Below are 12,691 nucleotides of genomic sequence, written 5' to 3' on the forward strand. Positions count from 1 at the left end.
GCATAAAGAAATTCTAGGCCCCCCCCCTCCAAAAGAAAATTAAATAATTTGAAAATAGTATATTTCGATTTAGTTCAATTCCCCATTGAACATGTCCTGACAATTTCAAGGTATGTCTTCTTCCTTTTTTCCGCAACATTTTTTAGGTCCCTTAGCCGTTCCTGAGGTATCGCCCTTTGGACAAAACTGAATGCATGAAGTTTCTTTCATTTAGTTTAAAATCTTCCCAAAAATAGCCTGAAGTTCTATATTGACTTTTAATTTTAATTTTAAATTTTTATATTAAAACTTATTTAACGTTATATATTGACAAAGCCACGAACATCTTAACATAGAAAAACATTTTCAAAAAAAAATGCATTGATTTGTGACATCAGCAGTAAATTTTATTTTCAAGGATTTTATCTTTGTTGTAAAAAAAAAAAAATTCATGCCTCCATACGATTTCTCCGGCATTGATTTCACCAGGCGCATAACCATCTGCGCTAGGAGGCGTCTAATTTTGTTCTGCATTATATGGTAATTAGTAAGCTACGTTAAACTTGCTGTTTCTAAAGTTTTATTTACCAAAGGAGTTGCAACATTTAGGTGATTAGTTTTGTTTGCTGTTTTTCACGGTTTAACACTATCCTACAAAATTTGTTGAATATAAGCCATGATTGGGGACAATCAAAATAAAAAAGTATTGTCCCAAATATAGGGGAAACGTGACAAGGGAAAGATAGGACACGGTAAAGTACCTATATAACGTGGTGCATTAGTTAAGAAATACTATTAAAAAAGTTTTCCTTAGTTACATCACTTGCAAAATAATGTTATTTATTTAACAAAAATTTCTGTCATTTGTATAATAACAATTTCTGACAGTTTTTATGTTACATATTCTTTTTTGTTGGTTACGAAAAGAATAATTTAGATCTTTTCCGTTTCTCTCTATAAGAATTCAAATTTTGGCTTACTAGTTATATGTTTGCCAAAATTTTGAAACAATTTTTTCCACAAAAATTGTACCATAATGCTTTCGATTGGCAGGTAGGGGGAGAAATACTCAAATATATAGAAGTTGAAAATCCGCACAATTTTTTGGTTTCTATAGGGTTGAAGGGATTGCAGCCCCTATCATGTTACAACCTTGAGTAACTTTTCTTAACTTTTTACTTTTAACTTTCTTAACTTTTCCGTAAATATCACATGTACTCCCTTTTGACAACCTTGGATACAAATAGTGTATTTTGATTTAGTTCAATTTCCAACGTAAATGCCATTTACGTTGATATATCCTACTTGACAATAATGCAAGTTATGTTGTGACATTATTAAATTTGCTCTAAACATGAACACAAAAACTGGATTCAAAATGAGCCGAGAAAATATTACAAGAAAAACGTCCTCTCTTCCCCATCGACACCACTGGCGCCAATCACTGGCGTCAATTCACGAAAATTAAAGAGGCTAGGCAATATCCAGTGGCTCCCCCCCCCCCCCAGCCGATATATTTGTCTGATACGTTAAAACAAACAAAAATCTAGACGCGGCCCTCGGGAGGGGAGGAGTATTCTTCATAATCCATGGAAGAAAAAATCGTTGTTTTTTCAATTTCTTTAACAAAAATACGAACAAAAACCAAGTCCTTTTTCAATAATAATGCCACAAAAAGACGTTCTTGAATCTGGAAGGGGGAATGCAGAAAAAAATCTTGCAGGAAAATACACCCCCCCCCCATTGAAGCTACTGGTATTCTTCACCCATGCTACTTGATAATAATACAACTTGTATTGTGACATTATAAAATTTGCTCCAAGGATGGACGCAAAAGCAGAATTTTTAATCACCCAAGCAAAATAAACATAAACAATATAGTGAGACTTTATCAGGTAATTGATTACTCGCTTTATTTTTATTAGTATTTATCCTTTTTATTTGTCATTTACTTGATTAATTCTATAATCCCATCTTGTTACTAACAATGTAGCCAGAACACTGTATTGAAGAATAGATGGCCTTAAAGTATAATTCCAGTTTTATAGTAGAATTTGGATATAAACTTATTAAAGAACCCTAAGCTTTGAACCGTAGAAAAGCAATAGAAAATGAAACAAAAATCCTATAAGATGGACTCGAGCTAGAAAGACTTAGTAGAAACAAAGTAGTACAAGGGAAGTTGCATTCCAAGATGGTAGTATCTTTTGATTTTTCAAGTGTAGAAAATCAATGTCTTATGGAGTAATATTGTGTATGGACTTGTGCTAACGAAGAAAAAACTTTGAGATGGTAAATCACAGGGTTTTCGTGTTATTTGCATTTAGGCTTCAGGTACCTCCTTCCTCACAGACCATTTTTTCTTGATTCTCGTTCTCCCTTCACATGGAGAATTGCCTCTTGGTTCTCTTTTCCCTTCACACAGAGCATTGCCTCTTGAATCGCGTTCTCCCTCCCGCCAGACAGAGTATTGTGTCTAGAAACAAGATAAGGAACCAAAGAGACAAATCTTTGACAGTATTAGGCTACAAACCCATGGAATCCACAAATTAGTGGATTTGCCCCTATATTATCTCAAAACTCCTCATTTTAGAGGAAACTCCTAAACTGGAATGGAAAGTCTGTTCTTAGATGAAGGATGACTGAGGGCCCTAAGAGAATGGGGAGTCAAGAGCACCTAGGGCTTGGCTCGTTATTGCACTGAGCCAAGAGTACCTTCGAGCATCCCTTACCCGCTTAAAATTAGCTTCCCCGGATGTAATCTGCAAAAGATAACAACAAATACTTAGCTGGTAACTTGTCAACTGAAAAGCTGTATGCAACTAGGCGAATAACAACACTAATCATGTCTACTTCACTATAAACATAGCTTATTTAGAAACTCCTGGAAAGTGTGCCACATTTCACAATTACTGTCCCTTTTTGCAATCTGCCCATAATTTCACAATTTGTTTTTCATTTTTGAAAAGATTGAGTTTTTGTTCATATATGCCTTCAATTATCCTCCATTTTCCAGAGTTACTCGTCTGACCACTAATCAAGACCGTTTCCTCAAGTAGTAGTCCTACTGACCTCTCATGTCATTTACGTCTTGTCAAACGCTAAGGGTAGGTAGTCAGGCTTGACAGATGAGTAATCTTGTAATATTAGAACATATTACAAAAGTATAGACTAGTCTGCCTTTTGGCATTCCAAAATTTGTTAAGACTCATCAAGTGCCCCTCCCCACGGTAATCTTTAGTAAAAGGCGAAAGATTAACTCGAGATGAAGAGCAGGGTTGCCACCCTGGCATGGAAGACTTTACTAAATCTGAAGGGAAAAATTTAATAAATCGTATCTGTTTGTACTAAATGCTCAAAAAAAATTTTCCACGTACGGCTACGCCGCACGCACACCATCAAGCATCAATTTTTACTATAAGAGGATAATCAATACGATTTTCACAATCTCTTTTTTCTTTTTTCTTCTTTTTTTTCTCTTTTCCTCTTTTCTTTCGTTTTCATAGTATGATTGAAAATTCCGGGAACGGAATTCCGGAAACATATATACATATATATATATATCTATATATATATATATATATATATATATATATATATATATATATATATATATATATATATATATATATATATATATATATATATATATATATATATATATATATATATATATATATATATATATATATATATATATATATATATATATATATATATATATATATATATATATATATATATATATATATATATATATATATATATATATATATATATATAATGTTACATTTCTACTTACTTTTAATTTCTCTCAGCAGGCTCCTTTTTCCTCAATAAAAATTTTCAAACTGAGGAGATTCACCTAATCACCTTGGGTGGTTGGCTTTTGTTTTGATTCCAATAGATTCCCAAACATCACAAATCCAAGTGTCATTATAGCTTCATTTTATCCCTGAGACAGACAAGCAAAATTGTAAATCGTAAAACAGACAAGCAAAAACTCTAAATTGTCATATGTTTACGATAATTTTTTCCCTGAATTCATGGAAAATAAAAAAAAAGTTTTGTTTACTATAAATCATGATTTTTTACTATTTCTTTTACTTGATTTTGGGAAATTTACTATATCCTATAAATTTACTAAATTTTTTTTTTTTTACTAGATGTAGTATAATCCTACTAACGGTGTCAACCCTGATGAGGAGAGGCCAGAGCCATGAAAATTCCTAGAGTTGACTTGAGCAAATAAAAATAAATCCTAGTAAATCCTTATCGGTTTCTTAACAAGGTTCGAAAGCAATAAGGAACTCAATTTTCAATGAAGTAAATACTGGCAAAAAATCACATGATGATAAAATATATTCAATCAGCAGCAATACATGTGCAACTTTAATGATATGGTACTAAAACTATATCTCCAGCAAACGAAATAAATATTCCGAACTCAGGCTCGAAAATTATGGTAATAAAACTGAGTGGTCGATCAGTTGCTTTTAGCCAAAGGCCCCCTATTTAAATATTCCAAGAAGCTTGGCGGTACTGAAGGAAATTTTAGTTTGATATGTTGCCAACGGAATTGACTCGATGAAATGTGCGGGGACCAAGGGCATTTCCCTTTTTAAGACTAGCCTTTGTGACTTAATCTAAATTTCAGCAATTTGATTCGATTCCTAGTTCAATTTAAAAATCAGTATTTATTAATTACAGAATATTTTCAAAAACAAAATGCATCAGGAATCTATACAGTATAAGCTCAACTCTCTCATATGCTTGGGATTTTAGGCACAATTCTTGTTTCGGCACTAAATTTTATTCAAACATTTAAACATTTGCCATACTCCTGCCAGTTACCCGTGCCCCAGCCATTTAAACATTTGCCTCTCAATTACTTGGACTATCTGTTAGCCTTTTCTTTGGCTCCTCTATCTTCATCGGAGTCACCTTCTCCATGATTGGGAAAGAATAAAAGGAGCTGGTTCCACTGCTCAAGGATCTGTTCAAAGGAAGCTTCAAGGGTGGGCCATCGCGTACTTGAAGTCTGCAAAAGCTTATGGTTTTCCACATGACACAAATTTTGGTAAATATTTAGTTCATCCTGTCTTTTTGGGCTATTTGCCACATACGCAACTATGTCACGTATAAAAATGTCAAATCCACCTGGCAACGTCTTAGCTACACATGCAGAACAGAGAGAAAGGGAACGGCTAGTGCAGCCTAGCACAAGCAAATCTGGCACATATTCTTTTAACAGTACAACAAGATCTTTTTGATGTCCAGCGTTAACACTGGCATAGTCAAAGGCAATAGCCATCAAAATCTGCAAAGGTATTCCTAGGCTTTCCAAATGTTCAAGTATTTGACTTTTTGTCCTTCTGAACTGGCACTACTTACTGGCAAAAGCCCCAGAAAGTCTTCTTGCACTATATCTTTGGAGTCTTTGTACTTTGCTATAAGGATCAAGACCTTCTGCCAAGATTTATCGGTAGATTCGTCAACTATTAAAGAGATACGAGCTTTCTTCAGTTCCCAAGAAAGCATATCTCTTTCTACAGGGACAATGACGTGTCAAATTATCCCACTAGTTTTAGTTCTGCCCTAATTGAAAATTTTACAAAGTTATGAGTCTCCAAAAGCATTTTTCGGGACTGGGGTTAAAGTGTCCATTTTTGCAATGGGAATGTCTTCCAAGACGACCCACGACGTAAGCTTCAAGCTGGCTTCAATTACAGACTCAGCATAATTTTTTGGGAAGGCCTTCATACTGCAGCATTGATGTCTGATTGTTATGAACCCTGCTCTTGTGGAAGTTTTTTCGAAGAAGGTGCCTCATGTTTGCCAAACATCCGATTATGTCTTTATAACACACTTTACAGTAAGCTAAGTCCTGGCATCATTTAAAAAAAGATCAGAAATTAAATTAAAAAAAAACAAATTTTCTCAACTGAAAGTAAGGAGCAGCATTAAAAATTCAACCAAACAAAAATTACAATATATATGATGGGGGTTACCTGCTCCTCAACACCTCACTCTTTACGCTAAAGTTTGAAATTTGTCCCAATTCTTTAAAAAAGATTCCTGAAACACAAGGGTCGTTTAAGTAGAACAATAAGAAGCTTTTTAAAAGTACTAAAAAACTTTAGCGTGAAGAGCGAGGTGTTGGGGAGGGAGCGCCCCTCTTCAAATACGTGGTAATTTCTCTTCGTCTTAAGTTTTAATGTTGCTCCTAACTTTCAGTTGAAAAAACTTCCTGTTTTTTTGAATAGTGTTAAAACCAAGGCTGAAATAAGTATGCAAAAAACGAAAAAGGCTTGGACAGAAATACTAGGCACCTGTTTTCTCCTTGTCTCTTGTACAAGATTACTTGCTTACTGTAGAGGCTCTCGGGAATGTTAAAAGGGGTAATTAGCCTATTCTACAATCAGCTTTGCTTAAAATTGAGAAAATGAGCACTTAGTACTTCTGTCAAGCTTTATCCATAAGCAAAGCTTGGCAAAGACAAAGATGTTTTAAACTCAGTCCTACTTAAAATTCAGCAAGTGAAATGGATGTGGATGATTTTAATACCTGTCCACAGTTTGCCCCCTCCCCAAACTGCAATTTTGAGTCTTCAAAAATCTTATCAAACCTTTGATAGGCCCGCATAATTCAAGCATCCACAGAAAAGGATCATTTTTTTCAGTATACCTGTCTTTTTGGTACTATATTGCTAAATTTTTGGTGAATATTGAGCAGTTCATATTAGAGTACAAATCCGGTCCGTGGTGTGAAAGAGTGCAATGAAAAAAAGAGTGCATTTCACACAAAAAGTGTGCAAGTTGGCAACCCTGGGCCACAGCTATGAAAATTCCTAGAGTTGACTTGAGTATATAAAAATAAATCCTAGTATATCCTTATTGGTTTCTTAACAAGGTTCGAAAGCAATAAGGAATTCAATTTTGAATCAAGCAAATACTTGCAAAAAAATCATATGATGAGAAAACATATTCAATCATCAGCAATTCATGTGCAACTTCAATGACATGGTACTAAACCTACATCTGCATAAAATAACATAAATATTCAGTAATCAAGCTCAAAAAAGTAATTGCAATGTAATTGAGTGGTCGATCAATTCCTGCAGCCAAAGGCCCCCCTATTTAAATATTCCAAGAAGCTTGGCGGTACTGAAGGAATTTTTAGTTTGATATGTTGCCAACGCAATTGACTTGATGAAATGTGTGTGGACCAAGGGCATTTCCCTTTTTAAGACTTGCCTTTGTGACTTGATCTAAATTTCAGCAATTTGATTCAATTCCTAGTTCAATTTAAAAATCAGTATTTAATAATTACAGAATATTTTCAAAAAAAAAATGCATCAGGCATCTATATAGTATACGCTCAACCCTCTCATTTGCTTGGGATTTTAGGCACAATTCTTCCGTAATATATCAAACAGGTAAGTTTATTAAGAAAAAATACTTTTATTCAAAAGGGCCCAATGATAAATTTTACATGTCCCATTATTGTCTTAACAACATCAAATTGTATAGTATACTTTTTTCTTTCAAATAATAAATATATGACATATAAAAGGGCCCAAACGATAAAACTTTTCTGTATGTGGACAGGGGTCCGCACGAACGCAATCCCCCACTACCTAAAAGTACGCTGTTGAATTACCCCGATTTGGGGTACTCACAGGGATCAGCCAATCCGAAGTGTATTGAAAAGGACTCACACTGGGAGCGCCTCCTTGGTAATCAAGGCAGTTTTTTAGCCAGGTAACTATGTATATTTCAAATCTAACATTTTAGTAATATCTTTCGACATAAATCAGGTTGCTTTGAATGCCCCTCAGCAGCTCCGATTTATTAAACAGATGCAGGTTTACAAAACTTTTTCCCATCAATGAATCAAGTCTCTAAATTGTTTTTGAAAATAGAAATGCCCCATTTCATTTTCATATGTAAACATCTTAATCCTTTGAATGCATGTTAACCTTTTTGAGAAAAGAAAATCAGGGGTTTCTCACTCTGTTATCAATATGACTGAAAAGTTGAAACTTTAGTTTCTGCCAAATCAGGGGCCGTTCTGCTGATTATGCCTATTATTTTCTCGTTAACAAGCAAAGGGGGCTTTAGTCATTACTACTACTGCTAACAACTCACCACAGAACCAAGCCGTCTGAGGCTCCTTCATGATCAAGGCAGCGTTATAGCCATGTAAGTATGTTAGTTAAAATCTAAAATGTTTAGTTAAACATTTTATTAATATCTTTCGACATAAATCAGGTTGCTTTGAATGCCCCTCAAAAGCTCTGATTTATTTAACAGATGCAGGTTTACAAAACTTTTTCACTTTAGTGAATCAAGTTTCTGGATATTTTTGAAAATAGAAATGTCCCGTTTCTATTTCATACGCAAAAATTTTACTCCTTTGATCGCAAGTTAACGTTTGTGAGAAAAGAATATTATGGATTTCTTACTCTGTTATGAATATGAAGGAAAAGTAGAAACTTTAATTTATGAAAACCCAAGGACCGTTCTGCTGATTATGCCAATTATTGTCTTGTTAACAAGCAAAGGGGGCTTTTGTCATTACTACTACACATGTGGATTTCTGCTCGCTTTGAGTTTGACTTGCTTATTTATTGTAATTTCTGTTCGTTTTGGGTTTCATTTATTTATAGATGCTGATTCGAGGTAGTTTCACGCTTGGTAGATTATTTGATTTTATTTTTGCTCATTTTTGGTTTAATGGAGTTCTTTACTTTTCTTTGAAAACTTATTTTGTGAAAAACTTTTCTTAATTCATTACAACCAACAACGGAATATTCACGATTGAACTAGCCCAAGATCATACGTCATGAATTCTCTTGGCATTGATTAGTGCAAATATCTACAGAGCTATGTTGTTCAGTCATATAACACATGAACATGTGTTACATGCATGTTCTTGCATGTAACGAAATGAATTCGTCAAAAATTTAGTTGTGAAACTAGCTTACATCAAGGAACATTATAATAGATTTAGTTGCGAAACACTTATCTAAGAGATTAAAAAAGGTTAACATGGATAGAAGATTTGCACAAACGGGAAGTGGTGGGGTTACTTTCGAGAGAGTTATATTGCGTGAAATGGAAGCAAGAAAGAGAAGGGAAAGTGTATACACTATGACGGAGGTCCAACTAGTGGTAGCTAAGATCAAAGACAGGAATTATGCAACGCATGTATGCGAAAAAAGACAAGACCAATGAATTTAGCAAAAATGTTTCAAAAGCGGCAATAGCCCTGAGATGCCTAACTACAGGGATAGCTCACGGTTTTCAAGGAATAGGAGAGAAGACAGCTATGAGAGATCTAGGAAATACAAAGCTCTAAAATCATTCTGGAGGGGCTCATAGGTTTTATAAGAATTTTTTCCTTTCGATGCTGACATGCTTATAAAAAACAATTTTCTTTTTAATTTCAACAAAATTTACAGAATTGCACTTTGGAAAATTTTCGTTTTCTGAATATCAAAATCCTTCAATCTATTTTAAAATTTTTTGTAAGTTAGTTTTATATTATGCTTGTTTTTCTTGAAAATGATCTTTTTGGCTTAAATTTGGATATATATATAGGAAAAAAGAACATCTTCCCAGTTCTATTTTGGCATAGAAAATGGTAATTTTAGCAAAACCAGGCGACATGAGCGAAGATAGTCTTCTTCGTGATTCCCCTGTTAGCTGAGCAGATAATACTCTCTTCAAAGTAAGTGAGGGGGACTTGAGAGCTAGCTAAAACTACCAAAATATGAAGGCGTCTGCCCCTTCAGCAACCTTCGGTCTTTATGCTAGAATATTAATGTTCTCTAAAAATACAACCATTAAAATTCAACGGTCCTTTTGTTTGATCAATCTCTCTTAAAGAATGGTAGCAAAAAGTAAAACTTAAAACGGAGGATTGAGTAAGGGCGCAGTCACCCTTATATGCTGAATAATTTCTGTTCATTTTAATTTTTAGTATTGCTCCTTACCCTTAAATCGAATTTTTTTTTATTTCTGACCCTCAGTCAAATCATGCGAGAAATCCCTTTTCATTCCCCAGTGGCGAATCCCTTTTTCTCGCCGCGAAAAATACCCCCCCTCCCAAACACATGTATATTTCCCAGTTACAAATACTATAGTCTATATGAACCATGGGCAAATTATATAACTTACAGCCCTTTCCTCAGGGACTATTGAGGTCAATACCATCTCAAAAGGCATAGTTAAAGGACCTTTCAACTAAATTGACTCAAAAAGTTATCTCAACATTTTGAGTGGACGCCTTCCGGGAAAAGTGGGTTCTGTGAGAGGGACTAGTTGCCTTTCAATTTTTAATTTTTTTGGTCACTTAAAAAGGGTACTAAAGCTTTTCAATTCTGATTTTTGGGGATAATTTTTTATAATGAATTTGAATCGAAAGAAAACTGCCTATTTAATATATTTTTCTACAAACCAATAAGATCAATCGGTGAATAAAAAAAAGAACACAAATAAACAGTTACGACAAGTGTTGTTTTTCTAAACTTACATAAGACTAAAAGGGTGGCAATTGTCTGATATTTGGCTGCATATTAACCATGCCTCCATTGGGAATGTGGGAGGGACAGGAAACACGAAAGAGTTCTAGAAATTATACAGCTAAAAAATATTAATGAGTTATACACTGTGTTCATAACAGGAGGGGAGGAGGAGGTAAATGTAAACTGAAGAAGAAAAAAATATCGGAAAAAGACATAGGAAATAGTTAAGACACAGGAGAATCGTAAAGATACTGGGGACCAGGGACCGAGACTTTGTCCACATGCCTAGTTTTCAAGATGATACTGGCTGTACTGATGACAAGAGTAAAAAGATAAACTTCCAATAAGAAAAGCAAGTTCTGATACCTATGCAAAATCTTTGCCAATCCACCTTTGGTGCAGTTTATAGGCTTAAAAAATTTCGAAAAAACGACAATACAAAACTGTCGAAACAGAAAAGCTAAAATCATAGTTTTTTTTATAATGAATTTAAATCGAAAGAAAACTTGTTTCGGCATTAAATTTTATTCAAAAACGAACAAAGATTAATTTTAAAAAAAAGCAAAGTTTTTCCGAGGGAAGCAAAGAGCTAAGTTGAAACTTAAAATGGACAAAAATTATTACTTCACAGCCTATTTAATATATATTAGTATAACTAGTACAAATAAACCAACTAATTATGTTTCCCTATGCTTTTATGATTATACAAAACTAGCGCTTTACTGAAAACACAAAATAATATAGGAGTTTTCGTAAAGTAAAAGCAAACCAATTAAGGACGCCTTTTATACAATCAAAATATTATCAATCTGTGGTGAAGCCTTCTAATTTAGTCAATTTGAAATTTAGTAAAAATATATTAAGACGCAAATACAAAGTTTAGAAATACCACTTTTTATTAAGATAAGGAACATATCCTGCCAAGTTTCTGCTTAACGGGAAATTGAGAAATCACCACTTCCTAGCTATTGCGTGGGTTCGGTACAGGAAGGTGTGGTTGATAAAAATGTATAAAAGATACATTTTATGGGAAGTGGGAGACTGATACTAACTTTATGCCGGACTCACCTCTGGTCCGTTGATTTAGAAATACCTTGGAATTTTGTCGGATCATTGTAAGTGTTTAAGTATGTTCTTACATATGATTGTAGTTTCTGAGACTTGTGATCTACTTGGGACTGCCAGTCTCAGTAGAATATATATATCTGGTATTAGTATATGATAACTGAATAAAAGTATTGTTTTATAGCCAACCTCTCTACAATCTACTTTAAGTCCCTCGAAAATACCCTGTTTGTACGCCTCATTTGTCCGGTCACAGCCTAATGCATGCTACCAGAGTTTAAATACCTTAATGACAGAGTTTATCCCCCCTATAAAGGGAGAATAAAGGCATTTACAACTACATCACCTAAACACCAGAAATACAACTTTACCACAACTGGTGGGAGTTGGAAAAACTGGGTCGAGTTGACTAAATAAAAATTGTATATTGAAACAGAAATGGCTTTGTCAAAAGAGGAAAGTAAATGGACTTCGCTTTTAGCGGCGCTCGAATTAGCAAAACTTCGAGTAGCTTTGCTCGAACTTTGGCTATTAGAAATAGATTTTGGCCTCAATGAGTTGAGTATAGTAGAAAAATGGAAATAAAGGCTCAATCAAGAATTGTAAAAAAAGAAAAAAAAATACAGTATCTCGTTTTTAGCAAGTAGAAGTAAGTGTATAATTAGTAGTTTTATTAGTGTTAGTAATAAATGCAATGTAGTAGTGCCGCATATAACTAAATAATAAAGTATTTGTACCACGAATTAAAACAATAAAATAAAAGTAATACGTAAAAAAAATCTAGCTGTAATAATACGTAAAGAAAAAAAATAGAAGAATCTTAGGCATAATAGTTGCAAATAGGGTCCTAATTCAGCCTTACTACAGGTACAGGCTATAGACTTATTGTTCAAGGACAACACTGCTAAATTTAGCAAAGGAAGCACATGAATTGCGGTCCGAACAATTATAGATTAGAAGCTGTCATTTCCGAGTGCTTTTAGGGTAGAGACGCTTCGAAAATATGGCATTTTACGACGTTGTAAGCATTAAAATTACCTTTGTTAAAGCTAACCTGAATACTAGGTTAGTTTTGTAGTTTCACAAGCAAAGGGAAGGAAAAGATATATAAATTTG

The 12,691-nt window shown here is 34.0% G+C and overlaps 2 non-coding genes across 2 annotated transcripts; both read right to left on the reverse strand.

The window, feature by feature from the left end:
* Positions 1-3,147: 3,147 nt before the first annotated feature.
* LOC148938670 (U5 spliceosomal RNA) lies at positions 3,148-3,260 on the reverse strand. Its single transcript, XR_016143659.1, has one exon. It is a non-coding gene; the product is annotated as a U5 spliceosomal RNA (small nuclear RNA).
* A 4,326-nt stretch (positions 3,261-7,586) lies between these two features.
* Positions 7,587-7,750, reverse strand: LOC148938671 (U1 spliceosomal RNA). Its single transcript, XR_016143658.1, has one exon. It is a non-coding gene; the product is annotated as a U1 spliceosomal RNA (small nuclear RNA).
* Between the last annotated feature and the right edge of the window lie 4,941 nt (positions 7,751-12,691).

The sequence above is a fragment of the Artemia sp. Qi Xiang Cuo genome, unplaced genomic scaffold (genome assembly GCF_049724085.1).
Source record: "Artemia sp. Qi Xiang Cuo unplaced genomic scaffold, ASM4972408v1 HiC_scaffold_3027, whole genome shotgun sequence".
Classification (NCBI taxonomy): Eukaryota; Metazoa; Arthropoda; class Branchiopoda; order Anostraca; family Artemiidae; genus Artemia; species Artemia sp. Qi Xiang Cuo.